The sequence below is a fragment of the Bubalus kerabau genome, chromosome X, assembly GCF_029407905.1.
Source record: "Bubalus kerabau isolate K-KA32 ecotype Philippines breed swamp buffalo chromosome X, PCC_UOA_SB_1v2, whole genome shotgun sequence".
NCBI lineage: Eukaryota > Metazoa > Chordata > Mammalia > Artiodactyla > Bovidae > Bubalus > Bubalus kerabau.
In genome coordinates, this window is record NC_073647.1 from 114,233,223 (window position 1) to 114,248,096 (window position 14,874).

Here is a 14,874-nt window from a genome sequence, read left to right on the forward strand (position 1 = left end):
CATGTCCTAGCTATTATAAACAGTGCTGCACTGAAGATTGGGGTAAACGTGTCTTTTTCAGTTCTGGTTTCTTCGGTGTGTACGCCTAGCAGTGGGATTGCTGGGTCGTATGGAAGTTCTATTTCCACTTTTTTTAAGGAATCTCCACACTGTTCTCCATAGTGTCTGTACTAGTTTGCATTCCCACCAACAGTGTAAGAGGGTTCCTTTTTCTCAGCACCCTCTCCAGCATTTATTGTTTGTAGACATTTTGATAGCAGCCATTCTGACCAGCATGAGATGGTACCTCATTGTGGTTTTGATTTGCATTTCTCTGATAATGAGTAATGTTGAGCATCTTTTCATGTGTTTGTTAGCCATCTGTATGTCTTCTTTGGAGAAATGTCTGTTTAGTTCTATGACCCATTTTTTTTTAATTGGGTCACTTATTTATTTTTCTGGAATTGAGCTTCAGGAGTTGCTTGTATATTTTTGAGATTAATTCTTTGTCAGTTGCTTTGTTTGCTATTATTTTCTCCCATTCTGAAGGCTGTCTTTTCACCTTGCTGATGGTTTCCTTCGTTGTGCAAAAGCTTTTAAGTTTAATTAGACCCCATTTGTTTATTTTTGCTTTTATTTCCATTACTCTGGGAGGTGGGTCATAGAGGATCCTGCTGTGATTTATGTCAGAGAGTGTTTTGCCTATGTTTTCCTCTAGGAGTTCTATAGTTCCTGGTCTTACATTTAGATCTTTAATCAATTTTGAGTTTATTTTTGTGTATGGTGTTAGAAAGTGTTCTATTTTCATTCTTTTACAAGTTGGTTGATCAGTTTTCCCAGCACGTCTAATTAAAGAGATTGTCTTTTCTCCATTGTATATTCTTGCCTCCTTTGTCAAAGATAAGGTGTCCATAGGTGCATGGATTAATCTCTGGGATTTCTATTTTGTTCCATTGATCTATATTTCTGTGTTTGTGCCAGTACCATACTGTCTTGATGACTGTAGCTTTGTACTATAGTCTGAAGTTAGGCAGGTTGATTCCTCCAGTTCCATTCTTTTTTCTCAAGATTGCTTTGGCTATTTGAGGGTTTTTGTATTTCCATACAAATTGTGAAATTGTTCTATTTCTCTGAAAAATACCATTGGTAGCTTGATAGGGATTGCATTGAATCTATAGATTGCTTTGGGTAGTATACTCATTTTCACTATATTGATTCTTCCGATCCATGAACATGGTATATTTCTGCATCCACTTGTGTCATCTTTGATTTCTTTCATCAGTGTTTTATAGTTTTCTATATATAGGTATTTTGTTTCTTTAGGTAGATTTATTCCTAAGTATTTTATTATTTTCATTGCAATGGTGAATGGAATTGTTTCCTTAATTTCTCCTTCTGTTTTCTCATTGTTAGTATACAGGAATGCAAGGGATTTCTGTGTGTTAATTTTATATCCTGCAACTTTACTATATTCATTAATTAGCTCTAGTAATTTTCTGGTGGAGTCTTTAGGTTTTTCTATGTAGAGGATCATGTTATCTGCAAACAGTGAGAGTTTTACTTTTTCTTTTCCAATTTGGATTCCTTTTATTTCTTTTTCTTCTCTGATTGCTGTGGCTAAAACTTCCAAAACTATGTTGAATAGTAGTGGTGAGAGTGGGCACCCCTGTCTTGTTCCTGACCTTAGGGTAAATACTTTCAATTTTTCACCATTGAGAATAATGTTTGCTGTGGGTTTATCATATATGGCTTTTATTATGTTGAGGTATGTTCCTTCTATTCCTGCTTTCTGGAGGGGTTTTTTTTAAATCATAAATGGATGTTGAATTTTGTCAAAGGCTTTCTCTGCATCTGTTGAGATAATCATATGGTTTTTATCTTTAAATTTGTTAATGTGGTATATCACATTGATTGATTTGCAAATACTTAAGAATCCTTGCATCCCTGGAATAAAGCCCACTTGCTCATGATGTATGATCTTTCTGATATGTTGTTGGATTCTGTTTGCTAGAATTTTGTTAAGGATTTTTGTATCTATGTTCATCAGTAATATTGGCCTGTAGTTTTCTTTTTTTGTGGCATCTTTGTCAGGTTTTGGTATTAGGGTGATGGTGACCTCATAGAATGAGTTTGGAAGTTTACCTTCCTCTGCAATTTTCGGGAAGACTTTCAGTAGGATAGGTGTTAGCGCTTCTTTAAATTTTTGGTAGAATTCAGCTGTAAAGCCATCTGGTCCTGGGCTTTTGTTTGCTGGGAGTTTTATGATTACAGTTTCAATTTCCATGCCTGTGATGGGTCTGTTAATATTTTCTGTTTCTTCCTGGTTCAGTTTTTTTTTTAATTTAATTTTATTTTTAAACTTTACAATATTGTATTAGTTTTGCCAAATATCGAAATGAATCTGCCACAGGTATACCTGTGTTCCCCATCCTGAACCCTCCTCCCTCCTCCCTCCCCATACCCTCCCTCTCCATTGCTTCCAAGTTGTCCATTTTATTGGCATATAGTTGCTGATAGTAGTCTCTTATGATCCTTCGTATTTCTGTGTTCTCTGTTGAGATTTCTCCATTTTCATTTCTAATTTTGTTGATTTGATTCTTCTCCCTTTTTTTCTTGATGAGTCTTATTTAAAGTATTGAAAGGGAAAAATCTACAACCAACATTACAGTACCCAGGATGGATTACATTCAGAATTGATGGAGAAGTAAAATTTTTCAGACATGCAAAAGTTAAGAGAATTCAGTAGTTCAAAACCAGCTTTACAACAAATGTTAAATGGACTTATATAGTTAAGAAATACAGGAGAAGAAAAAAGATCTGCAAAATCATCCCCAAACAATTAATAAAATGGCAATAGGAACATATATATCAATGATTACTTTAAATTTAAATGGATTAAATGCTCCAACCAGAAGACACAGACTGACTGAATTGATACAAAAACAAGACCCATGCATATGCTGTCTACAAGAAACCCACTTCTGACCTAAAGACACATATAGACTGAAAGTGAGAGGATGGAAAAATATATCCCATGCAAATGGGAAGCAAAAGAAAGATGGAGTAGCAATCCTCATACCAGACAAAATAGACCTTAAAATAAAGAGGATTACAAGAGATAAGGAAGGACACTACATAATGATCAAGGGATCAATCCAAGAGGAAGATATAACAATTGTAAATGTCTATGTACCCAACATAGGAGCACCTCTATATAAGACAAACACTAACAGACAAAAAGGAGAAATTGACAATAACACAGTCATAGTAGGAGACTTTAACACCCCACTCATACCAATGGACAGATCTTCCAAACAGAAAATTAATAAGGAAACACAAGTCTTAAATGATACATTAGATGAGATGGATCTCATTGATATCTTGAGGACAATGCAGAAGAATACACCTTCTTCTCAAGTGCATATAGAGAATTCTCCAGAATAGACCACGTCTTGGGTAACAAATCAAAACTCAGTTAATTTAATAAAATTTAAATTGTATCAAGCATCTTCTCCAACCACGATGCAGTGAGACTAGATATCAATTACAGGAAAAAAACTGTAAGAAACACAAACACATGGAGATTAAACAACATGTTTGTAAATAAACAACAGTTTATTGAAGAAATCAAAAGGGAAATAAAAAAATTTCTAGAAACAAATGACACTGAAAACAAGACAACTCAAAGCCTGTGGGATGCAGTGAAAGCAGTTCTAAGAGGGAAGTTTATAGCAATACAATCTTACCTCAACAAACAAGAAAAACATCAAATAGACTACCTAACTTTACACCTAAAACAACTGGAAAAAGAAGACCAAGAAAAGCCCAAAATTAGTAGAAGATAAAAAAATCATAAAGATCTGAGCAGAAATTCATGAAAAAGAAATGAAAGAAACAATAGTAAAGATTAATAAAACTAAAAGCTGGTTCTTTGAAAAGATAAACAAAATTGCCAAGCCTTTAGTCAGACTCATCAAGAAAAAAAAGAAAAATCAAATGAACAAAATGCGAAATGAAAAAGGAGAGGTTACAAAAGACAATGCAGAAATACAAAGGATTATAAGAGACTACTGTGAACAACTATATGGCAATAAAATGGATAACCTAGAAGAAATGGACAGATTCTTATAAAAGTTCAATCTTCCAAGACTGAACCAGAAAGAAATAGAAATTGTGAAAAACCCAATTACAAGCACTGAAATTGAAGCTGTGATCAAAAATCCCCCCCCCCCAAAAAAAAAAAAAAAAAAACCAAAAGCCCAGGAACAGATGGCTTCACAGGAGAATTCTATCCAACATTTGCTGCTGCTGCTGCTGCTGCGAAGTTGCTTCAGTCATGTCCGACTCTGTGCGACCCCATAGATGGCAGCCCACCAGGCTCCCCCGTCCCTGGGATTCTCCAGGCAAGAACACTGGAGTGGGTTGCCATTTCCTTCTCCAATGCATGAAAGTGAAAAATGAAAGTGAAGTCGTTCAGTCATGTCTGACTCTTAGTGACCCCATGGACTGCAGCCTACCAACATTTAGAGAAGAGCTAATGCCTACCCTTCTAAAACTCTTTCAAAAAATTGCAGAGGAAGGAACACTTCCAAACTCATTCTGTGAAGCCACCATCACCCTGATACCAAAACCAGACAAAGACAACACAAAAAAAGAAAACTACAGGCCAATATCATTGGTGAACATAGATGCAAAAATCCTCAACAAAATTTTAGCAAACAGAATTCAGAAACACATCAAAAAGCTCATACACCATGATCAAGTTGGGTTTATTCCAGGGATGCAAGAATTCCTCAATATACGGAAATCAATCAATATGATACACCATATTAACAATTTGAAAGAGAAAATATGATCATCTCAATAGATGTAGAAAAAGCCTTTGACAAAATTCCGCACCCATTTATGATGAAAACTCTTCAAAAAATGGGTGTAGAAGGAACCTACCTCAACATAGTAAAGGACATATATGATAAGCATACAGCAAACAGTATTCTCAATGGTGAAAAACTGAAAGCATTGCCCCTAAGATCAGGAACAAGACAAGGGTGTCCACTTTCAGCATTACTATTCAACATAGTTAGGGAAGTCTTAGCTACAGCAATCATAAGAAAAAGAAATAAAAGGAATCCAGATTGGAAAAGAAGAAGTAAAGCTCTCACTGAAGATGACATAATACTGTGCATGGAAAGCCCTAAAGATAGAATCAGAAAATTATTAGAGCTAATAAGTGAATTTAGCAAAGTTGCAGGATACAAAACCAACACACAGAAATCACTTGCATTTCTATATACTAACAATTAAAAATCAGAAAAAGAAATTAAGGAATCAATCCCATTCACCATTGCAAAAAAAAAAAAAAAAGAAAAGAAAGAAATATCTAGGAATAAACTTACCTAAAGAGACAAAACAACTGTACACAGAAAATTATACGACACTGATGAAAGAAATCAAAGACCACATAAACAGATGGAGAGAGATTACCTGGGTAGGAAGAATCAATGTTGTGAAAATGACTATACTACCAAATGCAGTCTACAGGTTCGATGTTATCCCTATCAAATTACCAATGGAATTTTTCACAGAACTAGAACAAAAAATTTTACAGTTTATATGGAAACACAAAAGACCCTGAATAGGCAAAGCAGTCTTGAGAAAGAAGTATGAGGCTGGAAGAATCAACCTTCCTGACTTCAGATTATACTACAAAGCTACATTCATCAAGACAGTATGGTACTGGCACAAACACAGAAATATAAACCAATGGAACAAAATAGAAAGCCAAGAAATAAACCCATGCACCCATGGGTACCTTATTTTTGACAAAGGTGGCAAGAACATACAGTGGGGCAAAGACAGCCTCTTCAATAAATGGTGCTGGGAAAACTGGACAGCTATGTGTAAATGAATGAAATTAGAACACTTCCTAACACCATACACAAAGATAAACTCAAAATGGATTAAAGACCTAAATGTAAGACCAGAAACTATAAAACTTAGAGGAAAACATAGGCAGAACACTCAATGACATAAATCAAAGCAAGATCCTCTATGACCCACCTCCTAGAGTAATGGAAATAAAAACAAAAGTAAACAAGTGGGACTTGATTAAACTTAAAAGCTTTTGCACAGCAAAGGAAACTATAAGCAAGGTGAAAAGACAACCCTCAGAATGGGAGAAAACAATAGCAAATGAAACAACTGACAAAGGATTAATTTCCAAAATATACAAGCAGCTCATACAACTCACTGCCAGGAAAACAAACAACCCAACTAAAAAGTAGGAAAAGACCTAAACAGGTATTTCTCCAAAGAAGACACACAGATGGCTAACAAACACATGAAAAGATGCCCAACATCGCTCATTATTAGAGAAATGCAAATCAAAACCACAGTGAGATATCACTTCACACTGGTCAGAATGGCTTCCCATCAAGAAGTCCACAAACAGTAAATGCTGGAGAGCGTGTGGAGAAAACGGAACACTTTTGCACTATTGGTGGGAATCTAAATTGATACAGCTACCATGGAAAACAGTATGGAGATTCCTTAAAAAACTAGACATAAAACTACCATATGACCCAGCAATCCCACTCCTAGGCACATACCCCGAGGAAACCAAAATTGAAAAAGACCCATGTATCCCGTTGTTCATCCCAGCACTATTTACAATGGCTAGAACATGGAAGCAACCTAGATGTCCATCGACAGATGAATGGATAAAGAAGTTGTGGTACATATACACAATGGAATGTTATTTGGCCATAAAAAGGAACGCATTTGAGTCAGTTCTGATGAGGTGGATGAACCTAGAACTTATTATACAGAGTGAAGTGAGTCAGAAAGAGAAAGTTAAATATCATATTCTAATGCATATATACGGAATCTAGAAAAATGGTACTGAAGAATTTATTTTCAGGGCAGCAATGGAGAAAGCAAACAGAATAGACTTAAGGACATGTGGAGAGGGGAGGAGAGGATGAGATGTATGGAAGGAGTAACATGGAAACTTACATTACCATATGTAAAACAGATAGCCAACAGGAATTTGCTGTATGTCTCAGGCAACTCAAACAGGGGCTCTGTATCAATCTAGAGGGTGGGATGGGGCGGGAGGTGGGAGGGAGGTTCAAAAGGGATAGGATATATGTATACCTATGGCTGATTCATGTTGAGGTTTGACAGAAAACAACTAAATTCCATAAAGCAATTACCCTTTAATTAAAAAAAAAAAAATCTACCTGCCATGCAGATGTGGTTTCAGTCTCTGGGTCAGGAAGATCCCGTGGAGGAGGAAACAGCTAATCATTCCAGTATTCTTGCCTGAAGAATCCTATGGACAGAAGAGCCTGGTGGGCTATGTTCCTTTGGGTCGCAGAGTTGGACATGACTGAGCATGCACTTTGGCATTTAATATCAGTTTTGGCATTTAATATCAGTTTAGTGCTACTTTAAAGCGTGTTTTTTAGCTCTAGAATCTCCATTTGATTCTTTCTAATGTCAGTAATTTTGTCACCTAATTTCTCGAGCATAGTAATCATAGGGTTTTTTTTTAAGTTGTGTTAAATATTTGATAACTCAAATACTTGGATCACCGTTTGGTTTATTTATCTTGGATCACTGTTGGGTTTATTTATCTTATCTGTTTTATCTTGGTTTCCTTCTTCTGACTCATGGCATGTTTGTGATATTTTGTTATTGTTGAATGCCATAAATTGTATATGAAGAGTTTAAAAAATTTCTCTGGATGATGTTTCATCCTCTAGAAACAATTTACTTTTCTTCTTGGGGCCAGATATAGTAGAAGAAGATAACCTTAGTCATCAAGGATTAAAATGATTTCATAATCTATTTTGTCTTCATGAGGGCTGATCCATAACTGGTTTGCCTCTCCTAGGACAAAACCATTCAGAACTTTTACCTGAAAGCCTGGCAGACCCTGATCTTTAGTTTTCTAGTTTTTGTGCCTGTATTGCTATGAGACTTCCAAAAGCTCTGCTTAAATTTTTAGCTTTTTAGTTGTTGCTTTCCACTTGATTTCATGACATCTTGTCTTATGTAGTTTAGAAATTGTGCTCAAAATTTGGAGCTCCATTTTCTGTGGTTCCTTTTTTTTTTTTTTTAATTGGATCTTGACCTTGAAGTCTTGGCTTTCTTAATAACCATAAATCCAATTTTTGTGTCCTATTTCATTAAATTTCTCAAAGTTCTGAATCACTACCTTTTGCTCTTCATCTTGGCTCCACACAGCTTAGGAATTGACAAATTCCTCAGGGGAAAAAGAAGCAGCTCACCTCAATGTGTTTCCCTTCACGTAATCATTTAGACCTCTCTAATGCTGGTTTCGGAGAAGGCAATGGCACCCCACTCCAGTACTCTTGCCTGGAAAATACCATGAATAAAGGAGCCTGGTAGGCTGCAGTCCATGGGGTCGCTAAGAATTGGACACGACTGAGCAACTTCACTTTGACTTTTCACTTTCATGAATTGGAGAAGGAAATATCAACCCACTCCAGTATTCTTGCCTAGAGAATCCCAGGAATGGGGGAGCCTGGTGGGCTGCCGTCTATGGGGTTGCACAGAGTCGGACACGACTGAAGCGACTTAGCAGCAGCAGCAGCAGCAGCAGCAATGCTGGTTTCCTTGCTTTATCTATGATACCTTTAAAAAGCTCTTTTCATATTTTATCTAGTTGTCATAGTTTCTATCAGCCAAAGAATTCTATGAGAGACAATAACCTGTCATATTTGGAAGAAGTCTTTGCTATAGAATTTCTGTAAAAATCGGTTGCCAGTTTAAGAAAGATTCCCTCTATCCCTGGTTCACAAAGAAGCTTTAATATGAATGGATGTTAAATTTATTAAATGCCTTCTCTGTGTCTATAGAGATGTAATTTTTCTCCTTTATTCTGTCATTATAATATTGCATTAATTGATTGACAAATATTGCATTCCCAGGGTAAACCCAGTTAGTTTATTGCTTTCCTGGAATAAACCCTGCTTCTCTGGTGGTGCAGTGTTAAAGAATCTGCCTGCCAATGCAGAAGATGCAGGTTCGATCCCTGGGTAGAGAAGATCCCCTGGAGAAGGAAATGGCAACCCATTCCAGTATTCCTGCCTGGAGAATCCCATGGACAAAGGAGCCTGGTGGGCTACAGTCCAAGGGATCACAAAGAGTCGGCCATGACTGAGCAACTAAACCACCAGTGTCTGTAAGGTCTGTGGTGATACTCCTTTTTCATTCCCAATATTAATTTATTTGTGACTTCTCACCTTAATCCAGTCAGATATTGAGCTAATTTAAATCGAACCTTCATTCCTAGGAATGATAATGATCTATTTCAGTTCACACTTATTCCAGTTAAAATCCTAGAGTGTTTATAAAGATCTCTCTGCATTGGCATGCCCTGAACTTTCAACAACCACCTAAGACTGCTGAAATCTCTGAGTAACAGCTCTCACTTGTAGACTGTGCAGAATGGTTATCACTTTGAGACAAAAGCCAGCCTTTCTTGGCTTCCTTCTTCTTCTTGGTCTTAGTGGTACAGTCTTAATGCCTATGTTTATGTGATGCCTTTGAACAGTTGTTTTCCCCAATTTTTCCAGTTGTTTTCCATGTACTAGTTGGTCCAAAACAAGTAATAATCTTTTGCTAGAATTTCTTCTTACATGATGTTAATGTTATGCCTCAATTTTACTGAGAAAACTAAATAAAAATTCTTCTCCAGTGAATAAAGATCACATTTTTGTAGCCTTCAGTTGCACATATTAAATAAAAGTACTTTGAGGTCTTTTTATTCAAAGGAATCCTTTTTTTTACATGAATCAAGCTTTGTCACACTTTGTCAAAGCTTTACCTAACAGAATTATCTAGTGGGAAGGATGTTGGCTTGAGTGTGCATACCACAAGAGGTACTTTCAACCTCCATTCTTGACTCCTTCTGACTTTCCTTTTAGCAGTTATTGGAAGTTAAGAAATAAAACCCCTCAATTTTCTCATCTATCTTATATCAAGAGTTTGGCTCTTATCAAGAGTTGGAGTTCTGTCTAGTAATGATTAAGTGGAATTACATGGAGAGGGCATCTTTCTCAAATTAAAAAAAGAAAAACCTGGGAAGGAGAAATATTTTTACCATTAACCTCTTTATCTTTCTTCTTTGTCCTTGCTTAGAATATAGATAATATCTTGTAGGAGCCCAGCCATCTTGTAAGAAGGAGGAAAGAAGCATGTGAGCAAACTAAGAAGTGGTTACATAGTAACAGTCTGTATCCTTGACAGGATCATTGAGCCACTGCATCAGTTCTGGACTGGCTATCATCAGACTCCTTATTAAATGTGCTAACTAAGCATCTTGTTTTCTTAGGCCATTGTGAGTCAGCTTCCTGTTATTTGCAGCTGAAAATATTTCTAACTAATAGAGTTTGAAATTCAGAGTAACTTGGTTCTAATTCTACTGTGACCAGAGAGAAATGTCTATATTAAAAAATAATTGTATTTCTGTATACCAGCAAAGACATTTAGAAAATGAAATTAAAAGTTTATCCCAGACTTCCCTAGTGGCAGAGTGGATAAGAATCCACCTGCCAATGCAGGGGACATGGGTCTGATCCCTGGTCTGGGAAGATTCCAAATGCCATGGAGCAACAAAGCCCATGTGCTACAACTACTGAGCCTGCACTTAAAAGCTCATGAGCTACAACTGCCAAGACTGCGTGCTGCGACTACTGAAGCCCACATGCCCTAGAAGCCACACACTACAACTACTGAGCCCACTACTGAAGCCTGCATACCTAGAGCCTGTGTTCTGCAACAAGAGAAACCACTGCAGTGAGAAGCCCGTAGACTGCAAGAAAGAGTAGCCCTGGCTCACCACAGCTAGAGATAACCCACACAAAGCAATGAAGACCTAGTGCAACCAAAACAAACAAACAGTTTATCCTAGTGCCCAAATCTTGATCTTTAACTACCATCCCCACTAAGGGAATCAGAAATTTTTAGAGTGATATCATTTCCTAGGTCTGGACCTGAAAGAATACGTGATAAACATGAGTTATCTTCATACGCTAGAAAAGACACACCTAAAGACTAACATCTAAAGGACATAGGAGGCATCATGAAGGGCCTTAACTGGCCACATGTGATCATTTGAGCATCAAGAAGATAATGGCTGCAACTTGTTGTAGTACATTAAATAAATAAAAACCCATAAGTTCATAGTGATACTCCAAAAACAAACAAATGAAAAAAAGATGAAAAGAGAAGAAAGATCTTTGTCATTGTCTTTGTATAGGTTCTGGTTTAGCAGAGATGGAGAGTTGCATACAGAAGATTTGTTGGGGATAAACATCTGTAAGAAGTTAAGGAGGTTAGGATTAACAAAAGGAGAATTTACCCTCAATGCAACTGTAACTGAGGACTCAGTCTAACAGGAAAGTCTGGAGCTGAGATGGCCCTTCAGAGTTGTTCCAAATTGAGGACTGGACCTTTGTGTTCCCGCATAAGACACTCATTTAATACTACCTGCTCCCTGGGCAGAGGTGGGGAGGTGAAGGCATAAGTTTGAGTGAGGCAGTCCCCTGTAGCTGAAGATAGTTCCTAATGAGGGATATAGCTATGAGATATAGCTGATTTTCTCAGAAGCTAGGGGATAATGTATTGGCCCTGAAAAAGAGATCTGAGCAGAGCACCACAGTATTCACTACAGCAATTATTTATAGAAGAATGCCACCCAATAAATATAGAAAGAGTCCTTGTGTGAGAGCAACACTATGCTATCTGCATGTGCCCAGTGGCTTTGAAGGGGGAACTTGATCTGATGTGAACAGAAGTCACATCTTTCCCCAGGGTGCACAGGCAGTTATCACCTTGGTAGGAGATTGGGCAGGAGATGGAGGGGCTAGGACATAAGCTAGATATAAGCTGAGGTTTCTACTATGCTCAGTTGCCATCCCTGCCCTTTATGAGTTGGGCCTGGATCTCAAGTTGCTGGAGTAGAAGCACTGAGGGTCAAGTCCCAGATGCCTCCATTCCCTTTAAGTGTGTGCTCTCCCTACTCCAAGTACCAGCACCCTCGCCTCAGAGGTGGGAGGGAGCAGCTCTGAAGCAAGAGAGGCTGATGCAGGTGCTGGGCATAGGTTGGGGTGCAAGCTGAGGGGGTCAGGCCACAGTCAGTGACCCTGACCACTTTCAATGCCCTGCCTGCGTAAGCACCAGTAATGGCTGCCCCTACCCAGTTCAGATGCTGCTCCTGAACTGGGCCACCTTTATTCTCAGCTTCAGCAGCCCTTGCCCCAATGTGGAGCTGCTTCATAAAGCTGTCACTCAGCTCAGGCTGGGGTACACACCGGGGAAGTTGTGGAAAACTGACCAGTGACCCGTGAAGATTCAATGTTCACTCTCCACTCTGTTTTGGGAGTAAATGTGTGTTCATTCCTCATGAGCGAAGTCCAGACTTCCCACAGCCCTCCTGTTATTTCCATTAGCCCTCCAACCAGCCAAGGGAACTCATCTTTCTGATGTCAGACCCAAGGGCTAAGGCACCCAATCTGTGACTTGAGCTGTTACTCCCCAGGGAGGATCTCTATTTAATTCACTTCCTTTTCTGAGTCCCCTCCTGGGGGAACAGATCCCAAACTGATTATTTCTTTTCCCTTCCCATCTGATTATGTATGGATCTTTCTTATAGTCTTGAGTGTACAAGAGTCTTTCTGCCTGTCTCCTGTTAGTTTTCAGGGAGAATTGTTCCACGTGAAGATGTATTTTTGATGTGTTTGTGGTGGAGGGGGTGAGTTTTACCTCCTATTCCACCATCTTGGTCTCCTCATCTATCTTGGTATTTTGGGATTTGGCATTTTGATTGTCAAAACTCAACCGACTATAAATGTAAGGGTTTATTTCTGGAGTCTTGATTCTGTACCATTATGTGTCCTTGTGACAATACCACACTGTCTTGATTACTGTAGGTTTTTTGTAATTTTTTGAAATGAAGTGAAAGTCCTTCAGGTTTGTTCTTTCTCAAAAATTCTTTTGGTGTTCTAAGCCTTTTTAAGATAAATTTCTAGGGGGGGAAAGCCAGTTAGGTTTTCATAAAGATTGAGTTGAATTGATAGATATAGCTAACGGGTAACTGTTTTTCCTCATTTCATAGAGACAGAGAAAGTGAAGCAAAATGAGATTATAGAGGAATTCATTTCAACTGAAAGAGAAAACCCCTGAACAAATATAATGAAACAGAAATAAACAATTTACCAGAGAAAGAACTCAAAGCTTTACTAGTAATAATGCTAACTGAATTAGGGAAAGGAATGTATGAACACAGTGAGAAACTTAACAAGGAAATAGAAAATATTAAAAAGATCCAGTCAGAATTGAAGAACACAATAACTGAAATGAAAAATACACTAGAAGAAATTAACAGCAGACTAGGTTATACAGAAGAACACATAAGTGATCTGGAAGATAGGATAATAGAAATCACCCAATCAGAGCTGCAAAAAGAAAAACAAATAAAAATTTAGAAATAAATCTCTGGGACAATATTAAGCATGCCCATTTGCATTATGACCCCTGAGAGGAGAAGAGAAAGAGAAGGAGGTAAAAAATGCACTTGATGAAATTATGGCTGAAAACTTCCAAATTTGAAGAAGGAAACATATCCAGGTAAAGGAAGCAGAAAGTCCCAAATAAGGTGAGCCCAAAGAGACATCACTGAGACATACTATAATTAAAAAGGTGAAAGTTAAAGATAGAGAATTCTAAAGGCAAAGAGTGTAAGGCAAATTCTAAAGAGAAAAAGAGTCATATACAAGGGAACCCCAGTAAGTCAATGGCCTGATTTTTCTGCAGAAATCTTGCAGGCTAGAAGTGAGTGGCATAATATATTCAAAGTGTTGAAGGGAAAAGCCTGCAACATAGGATACTCTACCCAGCAAAATTATCATTTAGAATTGAGGAAGAGACAAAGAACTTCCCAGACAAGCAAAAACTAAAAGAGTTCATCAACACTAAACTGACCCTAAAAGAAATGTTAAAGGGTTTTCTTTCAGTGGAAAAGAAAAGGCTATAACAAGAAATAAATATCTATAGGAAAAGCAAACTCCTACTAGGAAAGGAAGATATTAAAGGCTGAGAATCAACCACTTAAATAAGCTAGTATAAATATTAAAAGACAAAAATTTGTAAAACAGCTGTAACTACAATAATAAGAGGATGAACATGAAGATGTAACATAGGACACCAAAAACATAAAATGTGGCAGAGGAGAGGGAGAAATGTAGATCTTTTAGAATGTGTTTCAATTTAAATAACTACCAGTGTAAAACCAGTAGATAAATTTATAAGTCAACATATATGAACCCATGGTATCCACAAATCAAAAACCTACAATAGATATGCAAAAACTAGAGAGAAAGGAACTCAAACACACTAAAGGATATCATCAAACTACAAGCAAATAAAAAAAGAAGAAAAGAACAGAGAAGAACTCTAAAATCAACCAGAAAACAAGTAACAAAATGGTAATAAGAACGTACCTATCAGTAATCAATTTAAATGTCAATGGACTAAATGCCACAATCAAAAGGCATAGGGTGGTTTATTGGATAAAAGAAAAAGACCCATCTATATACTACTTACAAGAGACTTACTTCAGAGCTCAAGAAACACAAAGACCGAAAGAGAGGGAATGGGAAAAAATATTTCATGCAAGTTGAAATGACAAAAAGCAGGTAGAGCAATATTCAGACAAAATGGACCCTAAAATAAAGTCTATAACAAAACAGAAGGACACTATATAATGATAGAAGGATAAATAAAAGGAGAGGATATAACACTCATTAATATATATTCACCTAGTACAGGAGCACCTGAATATATAAAGCAAATATTAACAGACAT